This window comes from Macrobrachium rosenbergii, chromosome 42 (assembly GCF_040412425.1).
Source record: "Macrobrachium rosenbergii isolate ZJJX-2024 chromosome 42, ASM4041242v1, whole genome shotgun sequence".
NCBI lineage: Eukaryota > Metazoa > Arthropoda > Malacostraca > Decapoda > Palaemonidae > Macrobrachium > Macrobrachium rosenbergii.
The window spans coordinates 18990622-19000224 of NC_089782.1; the positions used below are offsets into that span (position 1 = coordinate 18990622).

The 9603-nt window shown below is 33.8% G+C and overlaps 1 long non-coding RNA gene across 1 annotated transcript in view; it reads right to left on the reverse strand.

Moving 5' to 3' along the window:
• Window positions 1–9308, reverse strand: part of LOC136828021 (uncharacterized) — a 206893-nt gene extending 197585 nt beyond the window's left edge. The window contains exon 1 of the long non-coding RNA XR_010849882.1: window positions 9101–9308. This is a non-coding gene — a long non-coding RNA (uncharacterized lncRNA). The remainder of the gene's footprint in view (window positions 1–9100) is intronic.
• Between the last annotated feature and the right edge of the window lie 295 nt (window positions 9309–9603).

Here is a 9603-nt window from a genome sequence, read left to right on the forward strand (position 1 = left end):
AATACCCCTGAATGAGCTACACCCACGAGGTTTTCGTTCTTTCTTTTCTTTATTGAACCAAGGTGGTTGTTCTTGCCAAAAGAATGTCATTCGAAACCCGTTAAGGTCAGAGGGAAGTTGACGGGAAGGGGCGAGGGGGAGGAGAAAGAGGGAGCGTATCAACAGGAGAAATAAAAAGAGGAAGAAAGAGGCGTAGTAAGACGAAGAAGGTAGTTGTTTTGGTGTCTAGAGAGAGAGAGAGAGAGAGAGAGAGAGAGAGAGAGAGAGAGAGAGAGGTGCAGATAGGAAGAAGGAGGTAATTATTTTCGGTGTCTGAATGGGAGAGAAGAGAGAGAGAGAGAGAGAGAGAGAGAGAGAGAGAGAGAGAGAGAGACGGCGCGCCATTGTGGTACTAGCCATTATTATGAGCAGTTGCCCCAGCTGTGCTTCATTGGGGCTCCTGTCTCTGACAGCGATAAAGAGTTTCTCCGTACATCGCTAAGAAGTTTTGGAGGGGGAAGGTCCTCGGTTCAATAATGATAATAGTGGTGATGACACCCGGAAGTACATGAATAAAACTGTAGTAGGGAAAGGTCTTTTTTAGGGTTATTTTTCATTGCCAAGGCCACTGTGTTTATTATTATTATTATTATTATTATTATTATTATTATTATTATAGTAGGGAAAGGTCTTTTTTAGAGTTATTTTTCATTGCCAAGGCCACTGTTTCTTATTATTATTATTATTATTATTATTATTATTATTATTATTATTATTATTATTATTATTATTATTATTAAGTTCCTCGTTGACGAGTAGTAGAGTTCTCGGCTAGCACTCTGCTAGGCCCGAGTTCGAGTCTCCGACCGGCCAATGAAGAATTAGAGGAATTTATTTCTACGATATAAATTCATTTCTCGGTATAATGTGGTTCGAATTCCAACAATAAGCTGTAGGTCCTGCTGTTAGGTAACCACTGGGTCTTAGCTATGTAAAATAAGTCTAATCCTTCGGCCAGCCCTCTCTAGGAGAACTGTTAATCAGCTCAGTAGTCTGGTTAAACTACAGGTATACATTATTATTATTATTATTATTATTATTATTATATTATTATTATTATTATTACTATTGTTGTTGTTGTTGTTGTTGTGTAATATCAAAGAAATAGCAGCAGTTTAATTTTTTCCCAGTTGGCGAAAATGAATAATTATGGGTAATATTTCATTTTTTCAATCATCACTAAGGCTATTCAGACAACTGAGAGCAAGGCAGAAGTTTAAACTACTTTTAAAATTATTAATTCTCTCTCTCTCTCTCTCTCTCTCTCTCTCCAGCATTATGAATTGCACATCTGTGTTTATTTTTCTCTCCTACGAAGCATCACGGATTCCAGTATTCTCTCTCTCTCTCTCTCTCTCTTTTCTCTCTCCAGCATTATGAATTGCACATCTGTGTTTATCTTTCTCTCCTCATCACAGATTCAGATTTTCCTCTCTCTCTCTCTCTCTCTCTCTCTCTCTCTCTCTCTCTCTGAAACCATTACCTCTTCGCCAACGCGAATCACATACGAATACATTTATATTCACGGACAACCTCGGAATTTTTGAAGAATTCAGGTCCAACTCAAAAAAAGAATTTACCGGAATAAAAAAAAATAAAGTGGCCCACTTGATGTCTAGGAGGACCGCCCGTCATAATTCGGAAATTCGGGTGTTAATGGGCCAGGATTGGCCCGAAATATATGATGAGGATCGGAGTCATGTACCTTTTCCTGGATATTAAAATGGATTTCATTTTTTCGTTTCGTGATGAGGACGTTTGACGGCCTTCTCTCTCTCTCTCTCTCTCTCTCTCTCTCTCTCTCTCTCTCTCTCTCTTATTTTTACGGCATTTTCAATTTGTGATTTATATTAATGATTGTTCTCTCTCTTCTCTCTCTCTCTCTCTCTCTCTCTCTCTCTCCCCCCTTTACGGAGTTTGCAAGTTCTGATATATATAAATGATTACTGTAACGCTTTCTCTCTCTCTCTCTCTCTCTCTCTCTCTCTCTCTCTCTCTCTCTCTCTCTCTCTCTCTCAATGGGTGTGATATAAATCAGGTTAACTTGTTTATTTAATCAGTTGCGTTTACTGCTGTTGGAAATCCCGCATCTAACAGTGCATGTTTGTAAACAGATATTATATACATATATATATATGTATATATATGTATATATATTATATACATATATATATGTATGATGATTATTATCACTTCGTCAGTGGCATGGAAATAAAGTGGGAACCGGTCAGGACCTACACCCCGTCTCTTATTTTTCACCTGCGGTAATGTGTGATATATATGTATATATATAGATGGATAGGACATTCAGTATATTGTCTTATTTTTATATTTAGCCCATCAGCCACGTAGAAGAATGAGTGACGTCAGCATGTCGATTTGAAGACTGACACAGGTACTTCTTAAAGAGTCTCGCATGTGCCAGGATAGCCTTACCTGCAGCTAATTGCACACTAATGAGAGGTCATTATGCTTTGCATGCAATTTTAAACGAGAGTTCATGAAGTAGAGAGGGTATGTACTGTATTAGGTGTAGGGGTATGGGGTATGATGGGGTGTAGTGCCTTTTGCCTTGTTGCATAGTGGCGGATGTTCAGATCATTGCACTGAGTTGCATGTCTAGTAAGTGAAACTAATTAGTGATATGTATTGCTTTTGTATCTTTGTTTTTGCTTTTGTTTGTATAGGGAATCTGTCGCGTATTTCTACATTAGTGTTCTTGGTCATTTTTTTTTGTGTTGTCTAGTTGTGCTAATAGTTCACCACACCGCTGATCTCCTGGTTAATGAAGTTAATATTTGGTCTGTCCAGTATTTGGATTGGTGACCACCTGCAGAGCAGATTTGGCTCGTGGAGCCTACGCCCCTGGGACCATCTGCCGGGGAAATTCCCAGAAACTTGAAAAATAAAAAAATACTGATGCAAACGCGAATATAGTATTTAGACTTCCCAAACATTTCTTTAATAACAAACTCTTAGTGGTTTCTTACTACGAGATGCTCCTTCAAATTTGTCTCAAAATCACCCAGCGACAACTTATTCTCTTTTTCTAATCTAGTGGAAACGAAAGCGCAGGGAATAGTTTAAGTTGTATAAATAGAATGTAATTCAGTACAGGTTTTATACAGTACGAACACGTTTCCATGAATTTATGTCAATTGGTGTTATTTTATACGCATTACATAGTTTTAGGCGCACGTATTTTTTCTCCTTTTTTTATGTGAAAATCTGCTTCTTAGCTAGCGCTGAGGGAGGTTATAACAGTAGGAAAACTGAAGCAGCAATGGATTTCCGAAGTTTGGGTGAACTTTGATGTTGGAAGATAAAAAAATGTCGGCGAACCCTAACAAAATGTCGATTTGACATATAATATTGTAGAAGAATTGACGTAGATTACGAATTGATTTCGTTTAGGAGATATATATTAAAAACAAAGAGAAGAAGAATTGAAAATTGATGTAATTGTGGAGCAGTGATTTTAAATTAAGTTGAATTATTATTATTATTATTATTATTATTATTATTATTATTATTATTATTATTATTATTATTATTATTATTATTATTATTATTTAGTAACCAGTGTTTCATATTAATTGACAAAACGTAATAACGTATAGGTATCAGTTCGTGGAAACTGTGTACAGATAATAATGGATAAAGATGAAAAGCCAGAGAAATGAAAATTAATATGAAATTGAAATGTCAAATACGCAGCCATAAATAAATAAACGGAAGCAACTGACACACTCAAATGTAATCCAACGAAATCAAATTGATCGAAAGCCTGACAGCACAATAAAGTAATATAGAAAGGTAATATTAAAGTAGAATTTAAGATATTCAGTTGTAAATAAATAGACTTGAATAAGTGACATAGGCTCAAATGGGAAACTGATATCAAAGTAAAATGCAAAAAATGACCTGCCTTACGGAATTAGACTTAACACAGACTCTGAATTAAAGAAAATGAATCGACATACTCAGTATGAATTCCAACGGAATAAAAAAAAAAAGAATCGACATAGTATGAATTCCAACGGAATTGAAAAGACCGAATTGACATCACATCAAATGAAAATAAAAATGAAGGCCGCTCCCCGAGTAGTTGATAATGATGAAACGATGAAACTCAATCCTTATTTTTTTTCTCTCGAAAACGAGAAATCCATCGAAACCTCTTCATCATGGGATTTTCTTTTTCATATCTGCCCAGGATTTAGGTCAGGGTCCTTCATGAATGAATCATTTCATATCTCTTCAAGAGCTTTTCAGAGTCCTTCGTCTGTGTTATTATTTTTCAGAGACGTTGTCAAGATGAATGCAGAGAGAAAGTCTCGAGTCATTTTTTCCATTTTTTTTTTTTCTCAAAGAAACAGCGTCTATTTATTAAGTTCTTCATTTTGCATAGAGATTATTTTTTTTTATTTATTTCCATGTATATTTTACCAGCAACAATAAGAATTATTTATATTTTTTATTTTTACATTTCTTGATAATTTCTTTTATTATGTGCTTTTTCAATCATATTTCAGCAGCATTGTAATAATGATGATTTTCTCTTTCCCTAATCACGCTTTGATCATTATTTAGAAAATATTTTTCAAGAGGTAACTCTACTCTTCGTGGATACCCCCCCCTCTTAATATATCCTTTCCCCTTTTGGTCTCGTTTCATTCGCATATTGTGGCTGTTGAAATTAAGTTTTCCTTATTTTTTGCTATTTATGTGGAATCTGTTACCATCATCATCTTTGTGTTACAATATACATAAAACGCAGTGTGTATCTAAAGATTTATTTTTTTTATAACATTAAAGATTTTTTTGTGTGACACATTTAGTCTGTTGATAATGATCTTAGCGTTTAAATAAGACACTGAAGAGCAACAAAATCTACATGATATATTATGAATACCATGTCGTTGCAAAAATACTTAAATGTTGGCGAAAATATTTCATGTCAAATATACACAAATTGCGGAATATTTCATACAAAATACGGTTTTAGCTTAAAGTCGAGAAGTGCTCAGTCTTCCCAGAGAATTTTAAGAGGCGGTAAGATAAAAAAAAAAGTTAGAATATTTTCAGAGTAAAGCAAAGATTACGATTTAGGAAGAGAAATACTTTTCAAGTCCTTAAAATACGGCCAGTTTTTTACAGACTCGGTAGTAATGAGTATGGTCTTCTGTTTATTCTTCGAATGATTGGTTATCCTGAATAAATTTGAAAGATTGTAGAAAAAGAAAAAACTTCATCCTATTCACTGTCAGTTAGTTGAAAACAATGCGAAAAGAAATTTGTGATAGCTCTTCATGAAGAATCAAACCGCACTGACTTGATTAAATCAGAAAACGGGTCAAAGAAATGATAACAGGAAAAAAATGGTCATTGGTATGAGTCACAACAAAAAAAGTGAAGACTTCTCGGAAAATCCGTTCATTAGTAAAGAACTCTTCATTACGGGAACAAATCCAGACAGAAAAAAAGTAGGAAAAGAAAATCTAATCCGTAGTATCCAAGCGGAAAAAGATCCACGAGAGATATTGTCTCTTGTTTGCTCTAACAACACAGGGTTTCGGAGAACTCTCCCACCCCCTTTGCAGCCGGGCTTTGGTTCAGTCTTATGTCTGATGTGCGTCCTCTCGCGTACGTAAGTACACATTCGCGACAACGTAAAAGTTGGTGCGTACGTTTTTCTTCGTATACGTAATACTGTGTATCAGACATTTGTCTTTACGTATGTGTATGTATCCGCGCGCGCATACATACATACATATACAGACATACATATATATATATGTAACTGTAGGGTGTGTGTGTATTTATATATATATGTATGCATTATACTTGTACTGTGTATATATATATATATATATATATATATATATATATATATATATATATATATATATATATATATATATATATATATATTATATATATAAAGGTGTTCTGAAATGGAAATATCTGCTGTCAATAACATACATACATTTATTGCCAAAACATACATACATGTATGTATAGTGTAGTGTGTGTATTTATATACATACATACACTGTGTATACTGTGTATATATATATATGTATGTATGTATATACATACATATATATATATACATATATATATATATATATATATATATATATATATATATATATATATATATATATATATATATATATATATATATATATATATATATAAACTGTTCCTGAAGTGGAAAATAATATCTACTGTCATTACAGATTTCAGCTGAATTTTTGCGTAATTCAACATTAACTTCTTCCACCTCGGGATAAAACTGGGAAGGTTTCCTGGAGCTGCTGACCGCAGTTTCTTATAAAAGAAAATGAGGTCAGATTTCGCACTTTTGTTTCATGTGAGAAAAGGAGCTTACTGACGATTATAACTCCCTCCCCCAGAAAAAAAGTAGAAGGAAAGTTTTTTGACCTTTTGTGAGAGAAGATGAAGTCACTGACCTTTGAAGACTATGAGAATAACAATTGCAAGATCAGTGCATGAGAGATGAGGTCACTCAGATAGTCAGACATTGAAGTTCGGATTACTTTTAATGAAAAGAAGGTCATTGATCTTAAAGACATATGGCCGAAAGTTTATGCATCAAGATGACAAGAGAATAGACTATATTGTATACCAAAGTATCGTCTTTAAACAAAGTAGTGAATAATACCAAATGTTTTGTGTTTAATAAATGCCGATACGTAATATACGTAAATGTAACAGTGTGTAAAGTATTCAAATGTAAAATGAACGTGTATTAAGTATGAGTAAATTGAATGTAAAAATAAAAGATACAAAAATGTTTCAAGTTGAACTGTTAAATATCTGTTATTAAATAATAGATATTAGGATTGATTTTGGAGAGAGAGAGAGAGAGAGAGAGAGAGAGAGAGAGAGAGAGAGAGTGTGTAAAGCGGTTATGCGCTCGTAATTATCAGGAATAGGTGAGTGAAATTTTCAAAATGTACTTTGTAAACGATGATAATACAGTTTGAAATATGTAAATGCGGTTTAAGATTTCAGGTAAATTTTAAGTGTGAAATAATGGAATGATAATTATTCACAAAGAGTAAAAATCATGAAAAATGCATCGAATGGGAAAATTCACCAAATGAGAGATGATGTGAATAAAAATACGACTCGGGAGAACCAAGGAATGATTTAAGTAGCTTTACCATCGTTTGGTGTGCTGCATAATATAGATGGGAAATGAGCTCATGAGAAGTTATGTGAATAAGAACAGATATAAATACAACTTTGGAGAATATAGGGATGATGGAAATGACATTTCCACCGATTGGTGTGCTCCATAATAAATGATGAGTATTGACATGCAAATGAAGTTGGTGTGGTTGGCGAGAGACGTAATATCATTCCGGCTATAGCGACATTTATCCTATAACGTTAATTGAAAAAATGTGTTCAGTATCCATTTACCGTATTAAAGCATTTTGACAGTGTAGGATTTAATTCGGTTATCACTTCCTGTTAATGTTTGTTTGAGGTTTTTCCGCAAAGCATGGAAATTTTTTATTTATTAGTTTGGTATACACTCTTGGTAGATTGTTTTTGACATTGTAGTATAATAAATCAGTAGCCTGTTAGAAGTTGATAATAGATAATATACTGATTTGCCAAAGTTATCACAGATAATAATTACTGAAATATTCTTCATGAAGTAATGTAGAATGCCCTAATTTCGGCTGTAATAAAAATGACATGCTAGAAAACTTTATCGATTTTATTCATTAAATACTGCAAGTATTCTTACTTTATTAGCACTTAAGTCGTATTTCATATTCAGGTATGTTGTACATACAAATATACACCAAAAAAATGCATTGTGTTCAGCCCTTGAGCCGATAGTATGAGGAGAACTGAAGAACAACTTGGCAACTTGAGCATAAACAAACAACAAGCAAGTCAGGTGGTGTTCTGCGTGAAGAACGCGTGATTGAAGGCAAGGACTCACATGGGAGGTATATTTAGGGGTATTAAATGTATTTCGTTTTAAAAAATCAGATGAGAATTATATGAATGGATTTATTTATATTTTGAATTTTTTACGTGCACAATAATTGTTCTGTTCATTGTATTTTTATTGTAAGCTAGATTTATGTATTTGTTTTGAAGGGGTTTGTTGTTAACACCTGCAAGAACAGACTTAAAAGTAAAGAGCAAAAAGTAAACAAAACTTTCAGGGGGGACTCTTTCAAAAGATTTGAGAGAGAGAGAGAGAGAGAGAGAGAGAGAGAGAGAGAGAGAGAGAGAGAGAGAGAAATTTGTGGTTGTATTGACGGAAAGGAGAGAGAGAGAGAGAGAGAGAAGAGGTTGCGTTGGAATATTTCGATGAAATTAGTTTTTCAGAGTAATCATGTGTTTTACGTAATTTATTACCTGTCATTTTGGTGTATTTAGCTTAGGCGCCTGTTGTACCCTCTTTGGTCATTTGATAACCTCATAAAGTAATGAGAGAAGATGGAAAAAGGAAAGTAGGCGTAGGTGCAAAGTTGTGGAATAAAACATACGAGAAATGAATAAAGCTATTTAGTTGTGGTAATAATAACTGTTTAACTATTATATATATATATATATAGATATATATATATATATAATATATATATATATATATATATATATATATATATATATATATAATATACAATATATATATATATATATATATATATATATATATAATATACAATATATATATATATATATATATATATATATATATATATATATATATATATATATATTTACTAGATATTTTTTCTGCAAATTTTAATAAAATAATTTTATCATAAGATTTATTACATCACAGGATGTTGTCATGTAACCCGAAATATGAAAATTTTTCGAAAAACTGCATGAAGAATATAACTACCTTAAAAGCAGATAAATAAATATAAACTACTTTGCACTACGCGTTTCAGATTTCCCGTCGAAAAGTAAAAAATTATCAACAATTTACTTCGTAGTGGAGTGCACCACACCTGTCTCGAAGTGATAAAAAATAGTGAAAATCTCAACGTACCTGTGGAGCCAGTTTCGATCTTTAAAAGAGACCTCATTAGTTTTCCAAAAGCATCGGAAGACGAGATCTCATGTCACCACATAGGCCTTGGGACCTACGTTGGCCTCTTCATGACCGTCGTCTTAGCACCGAAAAAGTTTCTCCTAGAACCGAGATTGGACACATCCACTCCGTATGACCGCTGAGCACTGACTAATCTCCTCTCGCACGGCACTGGGCCGGGCCAACGGCACCAGCCTCTCTCCCTCTAGACTCACCTTAAAGCTCAAAATGATCCTTCTCTCTGAGGGATTTCCGACCTTCCTCGCTAGTGAGTCGTGGTCTTTCTCTCTCCCTCCAATCTCTTTATCTCTTTTGTGACACTTTCAGAAGCTTTTGTAATTATCCCTTCGTGCCTTCTTATTTCAATTGTTCCTTCCTCGTCATAAACGTTTCGGTTCGTTCGTCTCGCTTTTATCTCATCGGCTCTTGTTTCATGGCGAGACGTTTATCAGTCTAGCTCG